Source organism: Ischnura elegans, chromosome 11, assembly GCF_921293095.1.
Source record: "Ischnura elegans chromosome 11, ioIscEleg1.1, whole genome shotgun sequence".
Classification (NCBI taxonomy): Eukaryota; Metazoa; Arthropoda; class Insecta; order Odonata; family Coenagrionidae; genus Ischnura; species Ischnura elegans.
The window spans coordinates 28,750,577-28,768,050 of record NC_060256.1 but is presented as its reverse complement, the minus strand read 5'-3'; the positions used below and the strand labels follow the sequence as shown (position 1 = coordinate 28,768,050).

Below are 17,474 nucleotides of genomic sequence, written 5' to 3'. Positions count from 1 at the left end.
CTGGAACTTTCGAAGCTATTGGCATCGTTCTCAACGTCTCAGGTAAAAGCATTATTTGTACAATCTTGTGCTTCGGGACGCGAACATTATTACGCTGCTTTCTTTCAAGGATAAAGGACCCCAATATAATTACGAAATATCAGACGAAAAATAAAAAAATAAATTTCACTTGCCGCTTGAATAACTAAATTAATTAGCCAAATATTTTTTCCCACTCTCAAGCATCACTCTCAGCAAATTTCCATTATTGATCAAAGTAAAATGAATAAAACTACATTCATCTTCCCGTTTGAATACCGATCCTGTAATATGGACTACGAAAAAGAATATGAATTGTCTATATAGTATCAATTTCAAATTTCACATTGAATAGTCACTTAAGACGGAATCCCTGAGTAGGGATAAATTTGCGCGACTGTAATTGTAAATTAAAATGACGATTCCTATGAATACAGGCCTGTTCATCAAGCTACTGTAAGTAAAATAAAATTTTTGCACTCATACGATCCGGCATCTCATTTAATGTCGGTCATCTACTAAAAAAATTGAAGTTAAATGAGCAATATGCAGTTCAGAAATAAAATTCTAGAAGAAGCTAGAAGATCAGAAAATTCTAACCTTGGTCTTCGAAGAAGTATACGTGATGCAGTAAATACCAGAGCAATGATTGTAGGTGTAATATTAAAATGAGCGCAATGCAATTTTGAGAAAGGACCAGTATAAATTAAAATATTTCATGATTACATTACCCGTAGAAAAATTCAGAATAAAATTTTGGTTTTCCTTAAGTATACCCAATAAAAACAATAATCAGTAAATGAAGGATGATGCATAAAGTTAAAAAAATCAATAACGAGTCATTAACACCTAAGAGAAGAGACACCTAAAGAAAAACAAAGGGGAAAAACAGCTACCCGAGCTTACTTATCTTTCCGGCATCTTCCTTAACGTCTGAAGTAATATATGTACAATTTTGAGTACAAAATATACTCACATATTATGAATACATGGACAAAAAATACACCATTACCGCTTGAGTAACTAAAATAATCAGCCAAAATTATTTTTATAATTCCCACTCACAGAGAGTGTCCGTAATTGATCGTTGTAAAATGAATAGAAATAGATTAATCAACACGTTTGAATACAATTCCTAAATTTTGGAGCAAAAAAAAAAAGCATACGAATTGCCTACTCAGTGTCAATTTACAATTCCACATTGAGAAGTCACTTTAGACGGAATCCCTGGTTAGGGATATACTTGCGCGTCTATAATCTATCCTACAAATATCCTATATTTGTTAATTTCGCATGTAATCATAAATAAAAAAATTAATATCCTAATATGTACCCAGTGATTCATTATTGAAAGGTAAAACCTCCCACGGTGCAACAATGCTTTCGGAACAATACGCCAACCGTTACTAGGAGAACTATATTACTCTATTCACGACAGCGACCAGAGCGACAGGCTTCAGGAACACTTTTGTGAAAAATAAGATTTTTAGCAGAAAACTGCTCTACTTTGAATACCAGCATGGGCCAATGTTTATGTAAGTTTTATAAGCATTATTAGATAGTATCACTAGACCTAAAACCGCTAAATATTTGCTAATTTTAATTGAAATACGTGGTGGAAGGGATATTGCCTAGCAACCATTTGATTACAGACGTCATACATCCCTTGGCTGGTCGGTCTTGAATGATTCAACAGTTTTCGAGTGGTGATGCACAAGAAATTGGGTATTCTCTTAATTTTAGGAGTAATATTCCTCAGAGGTGAATTAACTTTTCAATAATCGGGATGGTAAACCTTATGTGTATGGCTGAATGGCGAGTCTCGAAGATTTAAGCGCATATTTCATGCTCTCGCTCTCTTCGATATGCAAAATCGGCATCGCTTAATTTATGCAATACCAATTATACGACGATGCGGATCCATAGTGTCTCAATACAAAAGAATCCTACTCGATGTAGAAGGTGTTCGCAAATTCCAGATGTCCTAGGCGCGAGACCATTTGATATTATTTGATGTACATGGGCGGTTGAGGAATTTCATTAAATAATGAAGACGATACACAACATATTCACCATTATGTACGATTTTAAGCATTATAATTAGTATGATGAACAGAAATTTCTTATTTATTGCATATGAAAGTGCGAAAGGTTAAAATTATCTTAAATAAAAACTAACCACTCGCTGAAGTGTTGATTTCCTCAATGTTAGTTGATGAACTACCGGCATTTTATGCAAAAATGTTAATGTAAATATTGTGATTAGCAGGGGCGTAGCCAAGATAATAAATTGGCTGCGTCACGACCCGAAGATTAGGGGAGTTGAAGCCGCTGAACCCCTAGGGGAAAACGTAAGCATTATAATCTCAAGAAATCACAATTTATGCTATTATTATAACGCAATTGAAGGCTCTTCGGAAAGCTGTTTTGCGAAAATAATCGATGGAGTAATTTAAATTCATTTTATGGATTAATATCTTTCTCCTAAATGAAATGGTTTCGGGGTGCGCGTGTCCCCTCGGATCCCCTGGCTACCTCACTGGAAATAGGTATTTTTATTTCATATTGGCGTTTTCATTTCCATACTTAATAACCTGACTCAGTGGCGTACTTATTATTATGCTATGATTGGAAAAGGAGGGCCTTTGGTGACCCCCCCCCCGCAGGAAACTATAAGTACGGAAAAATGTTTGAAAAAAATGACATGCCTAGAAATACATTTCATACCATTTTCGCAGTTCAAATTTAAGTTTAGGCAGATGTACTTATTTTATGTAAAAACCACACAATAGTTTTCAATATTTTTTATTTTCTGTTAGACTTTGGGTGGGTGAATCTATTCCTCTCATCCCATATATATGATATGACCTTACATATTTAACTCATATAAAGAGGTCCCTTACTCCTCTTCCCGTCCACCTGCCCTACGACGATTGTCTTCATGTAGATATTATAGGACTTACATATCCTTCATTCTTCGCCAGGCAAGCGGAAACGGCAGGGGAAGAATAGGGATGATCCGGGACCAGGGAGAGAGGAGGAATCTGGCGCGGTTCAGGTACCTCCACCGGAGGACTCCTTTCCATCGATGCATCCGGAGACCAACGCCATGACCACCGTGACTCCACCCAGCTCCCAGGAATCGGATGCATCGATGGAAAGTGTCCCTCGACCGAATTCTCCGGTGGAGGACCAAGAGGAAGAGGTGATGATCCCGGATTGGCTTTTCCGGGAGGAGAATCTTGGGGCGGGTGATGTCGGCAGGGACATCGGAGTGGCCGCACCGCGGCAGCCACTGGGGGAGCCAGCCGTGGACGAAATGCCGATGGGCGTTGTTAACATCATCGTCCGCGCGCTGGCTATAGAGGATGAAAGGCAATGGGTGGTCCGGGCGGTGGAGGTCCATTTTCCGGATGACCTGGTATTGGTCCTCCTGCTCCCACCAGCCCCCGCCGCGGAGGAGCGATCGCCGCGGGCCGGGCCCCAAGGCGAGGGGCCCATTTAAGGCCCGCGGCTGGCCTCCATCAGCAGGTGAGTATTCCTTCCTTTCCGTAGTAATTATGAGTACTGGGATAACTAAGGCCCCTTACAGGTAACCCCTACCCAGGGGTGTTAAAAGATTCATTGTTCCCAATTTTACCAATAGAATTAGATTATCGGCTTACTCTTGTATCAGCCGTCAGATTTCATCAATGGCTTTCCTCCTAAAATAGTACTTAAGAAAAAGCTATCCACTACATAGTTGAGTGATATATGATATTTCTAATGCAAAGGTCAAAATCGAGTTCAATTCGTTCGGAGGGCCACAATGCTGCAAGTTACTTTATAACGGCATCCAAAAAAATTGAAATAAAACTAAAATTTCAAAGATCAACAATCCTAATTGATTAACCCGTTAAATCAATCAATACGAGTTTTGACATTATTCATTTTTGACTTTACGTCGATATTTGGTTCGCGATACGTTATTTTCTTTAGCGTCTAAGGAACGCAAGAAATTATTCGATTACCCTAGATCTTGTCGATCTCGTTTGTTTTCTTTGCCTGAATTTTCTACCTAACTCAGTTTAGAAATAAAAATCTCTAGACATACCAAGTACTGCGCTCAAAGGACATTCCGCAAATCACTCTAGCCGGAATGGGGCAGTCTCTGAAAAATATATGCCATCTCCAGGGAATAGCCTAGCTGTTTTGAACGCCGGGATTAAGTTTTTTGTGGGTTTACCTGCCTAAATGTTAACACTTTTTTTTTAAATCAACAAGCCTCAATCAAAATATATTTGTTAATTTTATATTTTACTCATTAGGAATATTAATTAACTCCTAACAGAAAATGATCGAATCCCACAGCAAAAATTCTGGTTCTTTTCATTACAGGTTTATGATTGATGGAATATTGTAAAACTTCCGCATTAAGTAATTATCCCCATAAGATTCACGCGAGGATTGCATACTGCTCAATTCAACTCGCGTTTTTCACAACTATAATTAATCTTTTGTCATCTCATAGTTCTAAATGGAATTTTATAAGATTTTGCCTACTTATTTCCATCGTGAGCTTCAAAAGTCTCGTCGTTCTCTATCCATATCGGCTGCATTGCTTACATTAGATTGTCTCAGTGGTCTTATGTTTTAGTAGTGGGTATTAGAAAATAAGTTGGTTGGTGGTTAATATTGCGATTCTAAATGTTAAGTAGTAGGAAAAATACCTATCACGTAAAAAATTACTTGAATAAGCAATATTCAATGAGATTATTTTTCATTTATATCTGTTGCATTTCAGGACAATAACATCTCGGTCCTCCCGTCCCAAACATAGCTCCAGGAAAAGCCAAAGGTATGTGAAATTTGCTCTTTTTATTATCCAAATAAACTTTTTGTTCCTTGATCTAGGAATTATATTTCTTTTCAATTCCATCTTTAAATGGGTGATGTTATCTATAGCAATGAAACACCTATTTTTAATTTGATTTTTCCCGGAGATTAGTGTGGATTCATATTCATTCACATCGTTATGATAATTTTGTGTTTCAGCGGCTCGATTGTTTTTTATGAATACTAAAATAATAATTGCTTTTGATAAAATTTCAGAAATTACTGTTAGGGACACATTGCTATCAAGGAGAAGTTTGAAATGGCAATGAATGGATACATATCAATATATATTAGGACATGGTTTCCAAAAGTGTTAGAACAGATTGGAAGTAAATAGAAAATAAGTTCACTAAAATCTCTGCTACATAAAAAAATATGATAAAGGGTATAGGAATTTATCTTATGAAATGAAGGTAAGAGGGATTAGGCAAAAGGTCAAAGGTGATGCAGAAAAGGTATTGCTAAAGGAACTGTGGACCGCATTGAGGATTAAAATTTACTGGAGATGTAGTTCACACGAAATGCACAAATGGCTGAGGAAGGTAGATGCAGTAACGAGGTAGACCATGGTGACGACGGTATTGAGTGGCAATGGATAACGATTTAATAGGTGATTAATGATTCGGATATCACACGAATTAAAAGAGAAAATACAAATAAATAGGGGACGCCGGAATGTAATAGAATTATACAAAATTGACTCCCACATCATACTGTCAAAATTTCTTAAATATTCAGCATGATAAGCGATGGTTGCGGCACAAGTAAACGGTAAAACTTTTAATTAAATAGTTTATTGCTATTGGCACAGATGCGTAACAGCCAACTAACCAGACCGGAATTGTGAGCATGAACTCGATTCTTGTAAGGTAAAACGACTTCATCTTGATTTGCCTATAAATTAATTTTTTTCAATTTGTACACACAAATAATGTGTACGCTATTGTATAAATTACAATATCAATAAGAAAATAACGGATTAGATATGATGGTGAGGTGACAGTTATTGATTCTCACACTAACCAAGCATATGTTGGTGACATAATTATCACGGTGTGCTACATACTATAGGCACATAACACTGAGGGGTCAGATACCTTCAACTCCTTTTCCGTTTCATCAATATGGAGCTGCTCCTTGTAATAATATGCTGATTGCAAAACAGTAGTTCGTATCCTTCCAACACGCCAAGTTAATCACTACACCTTGTATAATTGTGCCCACTATCAGCTAGATTGAGCTTCAATCAAAGGAGGCATCAGAATGGCGCCAGGTGGCTGACACCGAAGCAGACCATTGACCGGTGCATCCCTGTCTAATGTAGGCAAAAAATATGAAAACAGTGGAACGATAGTATTCATCATCTTGTCAGGAGAAAAAGATGCGATAGTTGAATTTCATTGTAATTTTTCCATAAAAAATCTTCCACATTCGTATTTCAAAAGGGATAAAAAATTAAATTATACCTATTACTTGTATTAAAAAATTGGCTAATATGTAGACGACAAACTCCGAGGTTTAAAAGAATACAAGAATATTGAAGTACGTAAGTTTGTATAAGTAGTTTTCATGCAAGGAAATATATACATTAATCCTCTTACTCAAAATAAACCCCCCGCGGAAAAGCACACCAACGGCACAATCATTTTCGTATTTATGCAAGAGAAACTCTGACACTAGTGACTAGGAACGGGTAGAGTAACTCATGTGTTGTGCAGGTCGCAAAGAAGATATTTATTTTGTAATGAGACTCCCCATGGTAAAGACGTAATTTTAGGTAAACAACCTACTTCTTCCTATACTTCCATTGACAGTATAACAGGTATAATTTACATTTAATTCCTAAATTGACAATTTTCCTGTAATATAGGAGACAAATTGATATAATCCTATAGCTTAAAAATTTGGCGAGATGAACCAAAGCCTAGGTAATTATAAAATGCAAGGGCAAAAGTTATGCTAAAACTATTCACAGACATGAACTAAAAAATGGTGTTCCCCAGTAAAATTTATGTTTTACTTAAATTTTATAGAAAAGGCAAATCACCACTTTGATGGAATAAATTCAATGAAACATTATCAATTCGATCATATGTCGAGGTATTTCGGTAAATTTTCGTTACATCTGCTTACCTTTTATCTTATAATGGAAAATTATTTCACAGGCCAGAACACCAGGCCACCTCCCCTCTCCAAGTCCAGGACTACATCCATACAGGTAAGGAACTCCTCAATGAAACAGTTATATGGTCATGTGCTGAAGTGAACCGGTAAATAACCGTATCTTCACCTAGCATTTTATCTTATAACTGAATATCATTTCACAGGACAGAACACCAGCACAGTTCCCCTCTCTAAGCCTTCGGAATACATCCACGATGGTAAGGAAAACTTTCTATGAAACAGTTTCAGTTTGGTCATATGTTGAGGTGATTCGGTAAATTACTATATCTTCCGCTCACCTATATTGTTATAACTAAAAATCATTTCACAGATCATTCAAATCATTTCACATTTTCCGTATGTCCTGCTTGCATATTATCTTATAAGTAAAAATCTTTTCACAGGCCAGAACACCAGGCCACATCCCCTCTCCAAGCCTACGTAATACGTCCACGATGGTAAGGAACTCTTTCTATGAAACAGGATCAATTTGGCCATATGTTGAGGTTATTCAGTAAATGACCTTGTCTTCTGCTTGCATATTATCTCATAACTAAATATCATTTCACAGGCCAGAACACCAGGCCAGCTCCCTCTCCAGGCCTCCGGAGTACATCCACTCTGGTAAGGAACTCTTCCAATGAAACGAGATCAATTTGGTCACAAGTTGAGGTGAATCGGTAAAATACTGTATCTTATTCTTGTATACTATCATAGAGCGAAAATTTATTTCACAGGCCAGAACACCAGGCCACCTCCTCGCTCCAAGATTACAGATAACATTCATAACGGTAAGGAACTTTTTTAAATGAAACATATTCTCTTTGATAATACGTTGAAATTATTCTATTAATTACCATAGTTTCTGTTTTCGTTTATTCTTAGACCTGAAAATCATTTCACAGGCTACAGCAACAAGCCTTAACTCCAGGAAACCCCCCTCTCCAAGACTTCGGAATACATCCACGCTGGTAAGGACTCTTTCAATGAAACAGGAACTTTTGTCATATGTTGAGGTGATTCGGTATATTACCGTATTATCTGCTTGCATATTATCTTATTACTAATAATCATTTCACAGGCCAGAGCACCATACAGTTCCCCTCTAAAGGCCATCGGAATACATCTACGTAGGTATGGAACTCTTTCAATGAAACAGGATCAATTTGGTCCTATGTAATGGTTATTTGGTATATTACCGTATTTTCTTATTCCATTTTATCTTATCACTAAAAATCATTTCACAGGCCAGAACATCAGGCCACCTCCCCTCTCTAAGTCTAGGACTTCATCCTTACAGGTAAGGAACTCCTCAATGAAACAGTTATATGGTCGTGTGCCGATGTGAACCGGTAAATAACCGTATCTTCTCCTAGCATTTTATCTTATAACTGAATATCATTTCACAGGACTGAACACCAGCACAGTTCCCCTCTCTAAGCCTTCGGAATACATCCACGATGGTAAGGAAAACTTTATATGAAACAGGATCTTTTTGGTCATACGTTGTGGAGATTCGGTAAATTAACGTATCTTCTGCTTGCATATAATCTTATAACTAAAAATCATTTCACAGGCCAGAACACCAGGCCAGCTCCCCTCTCCAGGCCTCCAGAATACATCCACGCAGGTAAGGTTCTCTTTCAATGATACAGGATAAATTTGGTCTTATTTTGTCGTGATTCGGTAAATTACCGTATGTCCTGCTTGTATATATATTATAACTAAAAATCATTTCACAGGCCGGAACACCAGGCCACATCCCCTCTATAAGCCACCGGAATACATCCACGATGGTAAGGCACTCTTTCTATGAAACAGGATCAATTTGGCCATTAGTTGAGGTGATTCAGTAAATTACCGTGACTTCTGCTTGCATATTATCTCATAACTAAATATCATTTTACAGGCCAGAACACCATCCAGTTCCCCTCTCAAGGCCATCGGAATTCATCTACGCAGGTATGGAACTCTTTTAATGGTACAGGATCAATTTGGTCCTATGTAAAGGTGATTAGGAATATTTTTGTATTTTCTGCTTGCATTTCATCTTATAACTAAAAACCATTTCACAGGCCAGAACACCAGGCCAGTTCCCCTTCCAAGCCTCCGGAATACATCCCCGAAGGTAAGGTTCTCTTTCAATGATACAGGATCTATTTGGTCATACGTTGTGGAGATTCGGTAAATTAACGTATCTTCTGCTTGCATATAATCTTATAACTAAAAATCATTTCACAGGCCAGAACACCAGGCCAGCTCCCCTCTCCAGGCCTCCGGCGTTACATCGTTTTACAATTGGGGATGAGAACAAAGTGGTCAATATTGTGCTTCATAATGTTTAGTAGTAAGGATACTACCTATCTTGTTAATATTACTTGAATAAACACTATTCCATTAGATTATTTTTCATTTATATCTTTTGCAATTCAGCACCATAAAATCTCGGTCCTCCCCCTCCCAAACATCGCTCCATGAATAGCAAAGGTATGTGAAATATGCACATTTTATTATCAAAATAAACTTTTTGTCCTTCAATCTAGGAAGTATATTTGTATTAATACTCTATTTAAAAGTGTGCTTTTATCCATAGCAATGATACACTTCCTCTTTGTTAAAACGGTACGGGAAAATTGAAATTTAAAGAAACTCCTCCCATTTTCCTACTATTTCATTATTAATATCTTGGCAATAAATGTCGGCATTCATCTCGTGTTATTGGTTCAACTCTCAATGCTTTTGCATAGTATACTAAATACAGGCCGTCAAATGTACTTATTGCACCGTAATTTTCTAAAAGTGAGTTTTTTTTAGGAATGAAGAAGCTCAATGGTCATTTTTTGCGCTTATTACCTCATTTGAATTTTCATCGTTAGTTTTTGACAAGATTTCTATTCCAATGCAACGAACACATGATTTGAATTAAGTTTAGGCATTCGTTGGTGTATTACATGCTCCTAGTTCTTTCTAAGAGATGGATGCAATGGGCGAAAGTAAATAATCCGGTAAGGAATGGGTGAGACATTCCTGACAAATTTTTTGTTATGGTATATAAGGATAAGAGAGATACGGAAAGAAACTTTTGAAGTAGCGGAATTAGATTAAATGGAAAAAATGGTGCGAGAGGACAGAAGAATGTTACAAAATTAATATCTATTTGAATTATGACAGAAATTGCGAAATAGAAAAAGGATTTTGGCACGTTTAAATGAGTCTGAGAGATGAAAGTAGAACCTTCTTTCTCATAAACAAGGTTCTACTCATAAATGTGTGAGGACAGTATAATGTTACAAATTTAATATCTACTTAATTTATGACAGAAATTGCGAAAGAGAAAAAGGATTTTGGCACGTTTAAATGATTCTGAGGGAGAAAAGTAGAACCTTGTTTGTCATAAACCTACAATGTAAATTGATAGGCAACAATGGAGGAACGTTTCCCACCAAGTTACTATGGGTAAGGAAAGGGGGATGTTTGGGAGATAGGTACACGGTTAATCTGTATATCAACGATAATTTTCATGAAGCTTTGAATAAACACACAAATGCACGCAATATATTTATACCAAGAGAGAATAAAATAAGTTTTAACTGCTCGGGCACCAGACAACTATCGAAGAGAGGAGCAATCTTTGTATTTCTCTGGGGCACTCATCCTCATTTACTAATTATTATCATCCTCACATACTAAGTATTAAAAGTTACAAAATGAAATCGGGTCGTAGAATCGAAAATTTCTTAAAATAGGATAATAACAACTACCACTGGCAGTGCCTTAGGATTCAATTTTTTAATATATCAGAATGATTTCGGAAACAAACGGCTACGACAATCAATACATTTCAACTACGGCAGCTTTGGTAAGCCGCAAAGATGCCGTTATATTCCAGCATTATTCAAACGACAGTTGTAGCTAATTTAATGAAACTTATAGAGAATAAAATGGGGAGCTATGAAACATATTAGAGCACTTAAAAAAATCAAACTTTTCTATTATAAATTATAATTAGCAATGATTTTGGAACTGGGCTGAAAGCTACCAGTATGTGCAGTTACCTGGCAGTCCAAAGTGTATCAATGACTTGCAACATTGTAATTTTTGGAGTATATGCTATTTTAAGTATGGCTATGGTAAAATCAACAAAAATTGACTTACACCAACATGTTTCTCAGCCCTCAAAATGTTAGTACAGTAGATTCCGGTTAATTGGGACATATCGGGACTTGTGCACAACGCCCCAATTAAGCGGCTGCCCCAATTAGGCGACCTATCCTGTATATGGGCATAAACAAACGTTGAAATGATAGAAAGAAGACTATAGAATGTTTATAATGCAACATGAGTTTATTAAACTATTAATTTGACTGATTAATCAGCGAGTTTAGTTAATTTATTATGATTTTTAAGAATTATAACAATTTAGTTAAAAATATTTTTCACAGCCTCGGACGACGCTAAATGAATGTCTATTACTGAGCCCTATTGAAGAAAAGTCCTAGTTGCGGATAGTATAACAACAAGAGCTTACAAGATAGGGCAAGAGTATGAGTAAATCAAAGGAGGAAAATATAAAAAAATAGCATTCAGAAAACAAAAAAATTTAATTTCGTCGCGAGTATGGAGTCTCTATCGCCGACACATGGCCCAATAAAGCGGCATGCTGTCCCAATTAAGCGGAGAATACTCTGGGATATTCCTCTGTTGGGTTCTGTTCTTCAAGATCTGCCCCAATTAAGCGGCTGCCCCAAGTAACCGGTGGACCCATTAAACGGAATCTACTGTATATGAAACCCGAATTCTGAGAAAGCACCCCACTTTCCCCCTAGAAAATGTATGGCCTAGTGCCCGTCTGGCAGAAGAAAAAAGATCCTACCAAACGAGTAAGAGATTTAGCGCAGTGCAAAATAAATATGATTTTGTCATATATTCATTCTTTTTCTCATACAGCGTCCGACCATGCCACCAGCAACCACCACCACTTCCCGCCCAACCCCACCGCCGACTGAGATCTGCAAGAAGGCCGGCATGAACCCTGACCCCAACGACTGTACCATCTTCTATCTCTGCACCCCAGACACCTTCGGCAAGTGGCAGATGACCCAGTTCAGGTGTGGTGCAGGCACCGTCTTCGACCCAGTCGCGGGAGACTGCACCTGGCCCGCTAATGTTCCAGGCTGCGAAGACGCCGGCAAAAGGAAGTCCGTCTTCATCCGACACTGAACAACTTTTCCCCACAAGAAGATCTCTCCACAAAAGAACTCTCCAAGGATTCCGTCTACTGGCTATAATCGCAAAAATAAAATGACTCTATATTTATAAAATTTGGAGATTTTGTTTAATTTAATTGACTCACTTCCCTTCTCAGAGGTATAGGATTTAGAAAAGGCGACCGTCAGCTATGATCATTTGCGCCGTGAGTGAAAGGTTGAGGAGAAACCCGTTGACGGCATTAGCCTTGGCTAGAAAGATGAAGGCATAGGAAGAGGAGCCCAAAGTGTTTTGGAGAAAGAGCTGTATTTAATAAACTATGGACGTAGCAGTTCCGATGACGTAATGTGTAAGCGACGTAGTAATGCTGTAAACGATCGCTGAAATCACATTTTTCTCTCGGAATTGAGCAGGTGCAAAAAGGCCATTAGCCAATTACCACGAAGATCGAAATGGGCGGCTGCAGTGGTACCCATGCTGCCATTCCTCCAACTGCTTTTAGAAAAACACACCCTGCACAAAGCTCACCTGTAGAACAGCGATTATAAAACATTGCTTCCTTCGTAATGGACATTGTCTTTGTTATATTAGAAATAGATGATGATAAATATGTCTTCGATGAGAGTTATCATCGCCTGTTGGGATTAGTTTTTGACTATTTTCAGTTTTATGACACCACCACGCGACGAAATAGGCCTTGAGAAACACATATCTAAGTGCCTAGTATAATTTCATGAAGGCTATAAATTAGTGATGACTAAAGTGACATCTCTAGGCGATGATTTTCCTTCCAAACACGCTGCGATTGGTTGGTTTCATTCAATTACCGGGAAATTTAGAGCCTCCAGTATCCTGTCGGAAAACACCGTATAAGATACAAACAATTTGGCCGAAAAAAAGTATGATAAAAATTTGAACTTAGAGCACCGGAAGACCTACAAATGTACATACCTTTGACATTAATTTGGTTACAAACACTACTAGAAAAATGGTGCTCTTTCATGAATCGTTCGATGACGAGAAGACAGATATTCCTCTCAGGCATGAAATTGAATAAAATTGAAAGGATATGAGAAATGACTGTCGATGTATTGTAGGTGCATTATAAAATTTAATACTATGCAAATCTAAAAAAGGACGGGTGTAAATTAAAGAATTTCATAATTACATTACACGAAAAATATTTCAATTAAAATTTTGAGTTTTCCTTACGTAAATCATTTAAAAACAAAACATGCTAGTTGAAATATGACGCATAGATTACATAATAATACAATGACCAGTCATTAGCAATAAATAAAAAACACACAAAAGAAACAGTAACACGGGAAAAAGTGTTACCGGAGTTTTCGAAAGCATTGGACTCTTTCTCAACGTCTCACGTAAAAGTATTATTTGTACAATTTTGTGTTCGGGGACACGAAATTTATTCCGCCTTGCACTTAAATGTGTAAGGGACCCCATTTTAATGACGATATTTTCAATACCAGGTAAACAGTGTAAAATAAAATCACACTGATCGCTTGCGTAACTAAAAAATCGGCCAAAATATTTTTTATAATTCCCACTCATAGCAAATTTCATTGTAAAATGAATAATAATTGATTCATCATCACCTTTGAATACCGTTCCTGTATTTTGCAACACCAAAAATATTATGAATAGGCTACTTAATATCAATTTTCAATTCCACAATGAATAGACCGTTAAGACGGAATCCCTGGGTAGTTATAAATTAGCGAGTAATTTTTCAGTTTAAGCCACATATTTTAATTCCTCATGTATCCTAAAAAAATTTAATATCCTATCATGTACCTAGTGATTCATTATTGAAATGCATAACCTCCGACGGTTCCGGAGCAACAATGCTTTCGAAACCATGCGGCAACCGTTACTAGCGTAACATTGCTACTCTTTTCACGATTGCGAAAGGAACGACTGGCCTTGAAGCACTCATTGTGAAAATAAGGTTTACTGCAACAATCTTATCAACTTTGAATACCAGCATGGGCCAATGCTTGTGTAAGTTTAATATGCATTATTTAATAGTATACCTAACCAAAATCCGCTACATATTGGATATTTTCATTGAAATACGTGCAGGAAGTAATATTGCCTAGCAACCAATTGATTACAGACATCATACATCCCTTAGCTGGTCGGAAGTTTAATGATTTAACAGTTTTCGAGTGGTGATGAAAATGAAATTGAGTGTCGTCTAAATGTTAGGAGTGATATTCCTCAGAGGTGAATTAACTTAGCAATAATCGGGATGGTAAACCTTGTGTGTATGGCTGAATGGCGTTCTTTGAAGATTTGATCGCATGTTTCATGCTCTCGCTCTCATCGATACATGATATCGGCATCCCTTAATCTATACAAAACCAATGATACGACGATGCGGATCCATAGTGTCTCAATACAAAAGAATCATACTCGCTGTGGAAGGTGTTCGCAAATTCCAGATATCCTAGGCGCGAGACCATTTGATATTATTTCATACACAATGTTGGCTCAGGAATTTATTTAAATAAGGAATTTTATCTGCAAAATTTTTACAATTATGTATAAGTTAAATCATAAATTCGTTATTTATTGCATATGAAAGTGCGAAATGTTAAAATTATCTTAAATAAAAACTAACGACTCGAAGAAGTGTTGACTTCCTCAATGTTAGTTGATGAACTACCGGCATTTTTTGCTATAAAGTTAATGTAAATGTTGTGATTAGCAGGTGCGTAGCCAAGATAATAAGTTGGCATCATCACGACCCTATGATTATATGGGTGGAAGCCCCTGAACGCCTAGGGGAAAACTTAAGCATTATAATTTCTATAAATCACAATTTATTCTATTATTATAACGCAATTGAAGGCTCTTCGGAAAGCTGTTTTGTGAAAATAATACGGCGGAGTTATTTTAATTCATTTATGCATAAATATCTTTCTCCTAAATGAAATGTTTTCGGAGTGCGCGTGCCCCCTCGGATCCCCTGGCTACCTCACTGGAAATAGGTATTTTTTTTCATATTGGAGTTTTCTTCTCTTGGGTGATGCCCCCGCAGGAAACTTTAAGTAGGGAAAAATGTTTGAAAAAAAATGACATGCCTAGAAATACATTTCATACCATTTTCGCACTTCAAATTTAAGTTTAGGCAGATGTACTATTTTATGTAAAAACCACACAATAGTTTTCAATATTTTTTATTTTCTGTTAGACTTTGGGTGGGTGAATCTATTCCTCTCATCCCATATATATGATATGACCTTACATATTTAACTCATATAAAGAGGTCCCTTACTCCTCTTCCCGTCCACCTGCCCTACGACGACTGTCTTCATGTAGATATTATAGGACTTACATATCCTTCATTCTTCGCCAGGCAAGCGGAAACGGCAGGGGAAGAATAGGGATGATCCGGGACCAGGGAGAGAGGAGGAATCTGGCGCGGATCAGGTACCTCCACCGGAGGACTCCTTTCCATCGATGCATCCGGAGACCAACGCCATGACCACCGTGACTCCACCCAGCACCCCGGAATCGGATGCATCGGTGGAAAGTGTCCCTCGACCGAATTCTCCGGTGGAGGACCAAGAGGAAGAGGTGATGATCCCGGATTGGCTTTTCCGGGAGGAGAATCTTGGGGCGGGTGATGTCGGCAGGGACATCGTAGTGGCCGCTCCGCGGCAGCCACCGGGGGAGCCAGCCGCGGACGAAATGCCGATGGGCGTTGTTAACATCATCGTCCGCGCGCTGGCTGTAGAGGATGAAAGGCAATGGGTGGTCCGGGCGGTGGAGGTCCATTTTCCGGATGACCTGGTATTGGTCCTCCTGCTCCCACCAGCCCCCGCCGCGGAGGAGCGATCGCCGCGGGCCGGGCCCCAAGGCGAGGGGCCCATTTGAGGCCCGCGGCTGGCCTCCATCAGCAGGTGAGTATTCCTTCCTTTCCGTAGCAATTATGAGTACTGGGATAACTGTGGTGTATTGGTGTGTTTTGTTTAATGAATTGTTATGAGTTGTCATGAAGTGTGATCCAGAGAATAAAGACAGTTCTTAAAAGTGGCTCCTTATATTTATGTGAGACATTACATTTTTGGCGACGAGGAAGCACGAATCCACGTAATTACGGTCAACAGCGGAAGGGCGTAGCCGTGATTGAGCGTGATCGTGATAGTAAAAGTACCAAGTTCGAGTGCAGGAAGATAGATTTTTTGGTGACGGCGAAATGGCGGGACTCATCGGCTCAATGAATGCATTTGACGCGGCTGAAGAGACGTGGTCTTCGTATATTGAGCGTTTAGAACTATTTTTTGATGCAAACGACATTAAGGACGAGAAAAAAGTGCCTACCTTGTTAACAGTAATTGGGCATAAAACTTACAATTTAGTAAAAAATTTGTGTGCACCAGATAAGCCGGCAACTAAGACATTTGAACAATTAGTGCAGCTAGTAACAACGCACTTAAGTCCAAAGCCATCATTTATTTCGGAGCGTTATAAGTTTAGTTTACGGAGCCAGCGGGAGCACGAGTCAATTTCCGATTATGTGGTACAGTTAAAGGAACTTTCAATGTTTAGTGAATTTAGAAATAATCTGTCGGATTATTTGAGAGATAGACTGGTCAGCGGTATCCGTAGTGACGCAATTAAGAGGCGGCTGCTGGGGGAAACAGATCTTACTTTGAAAAGGCAGTAGCGATAGCTACCAACATGGAGATGGCTGACCACGATGCAGCGACGTTGATGGCGCGAGGGAATCCACAAACAAGTCAACTTAACTACAACGCCAGGCGGAAGGGTTTGGCGACGACGTCGGCGGCTATGGGGACAACGCATCGCAGTGGCAGCTGTTCTCACGTGAACCGGCAACAACAACGTCCCACAAACCAAAGGAGGGAGGACACAACTAGGAGGGAGGAGAGAGTGTCTAGTGATGTAAAGTGTTATTGTTGTGGAAAGTCAGGCCATAGGGCCAATATGTGTAAATTCAAGTCATACAAGTGCTATAAGTGTGGCAAAGTAGGCCACTTGTCACAGGTTTGTCGAAGTCAAGATAGGGGTGTGTCAAATCCAAAGCCTAATAATTTTAGTACTAAGCCATCTAATCACTATTGTGAACCCTGTGATTCTAATGATTGTATGCTAAACAAGCCTACTACTGACGATTCCAAGCAAAATAAGCCAACTAATGATTATATATATGATTTAAC

The 17,474-nt window shown here is 38.3% G+C and overlaps 2 long non-coding RNA genes across 3 annotated transcripts; both read left to right on the top strand.

Moving 5' to 3' along the window:
• The first annotated feature begins 3,396 nt into the window (after nt 1–3,396).
• LOC124167772 lies at nt 3,397–8,665 on the top strand. 2 transcript variants are annotated; one of them, XR_006866758.1, is made up of 6 exons: nt 3,397–3,549; nt 4,802–4,855; nt 7,059–7,111; nt 7,221–7,274; nt 7,461–7,514; nt 8,633–8,665. It is a non-coding gene; the product is annotated as an uncharacterized LOC124167772 (long non-coding RNA). The 2 variants fall into 2 exon arrangements; XR_006866757.1 differs by lacking the exon at nt 8,633–8,665 and adding an exon at nt 7,628–7,744.
• Nucleotides 7,852–8,335, top strand: LOC124167774. Its single transcript, XR_006866760.1, has 3 exons — nt 7,852–8,027; nt 8,138–8,190; nt 8,304–8,335. It is a non-coding gene; the product is annotated as an uncharacterized LOC124167774 (long non-coding RNA).
• Nucleotides 8,666–17,474: the final 8,809 nt, after the last annotated feature.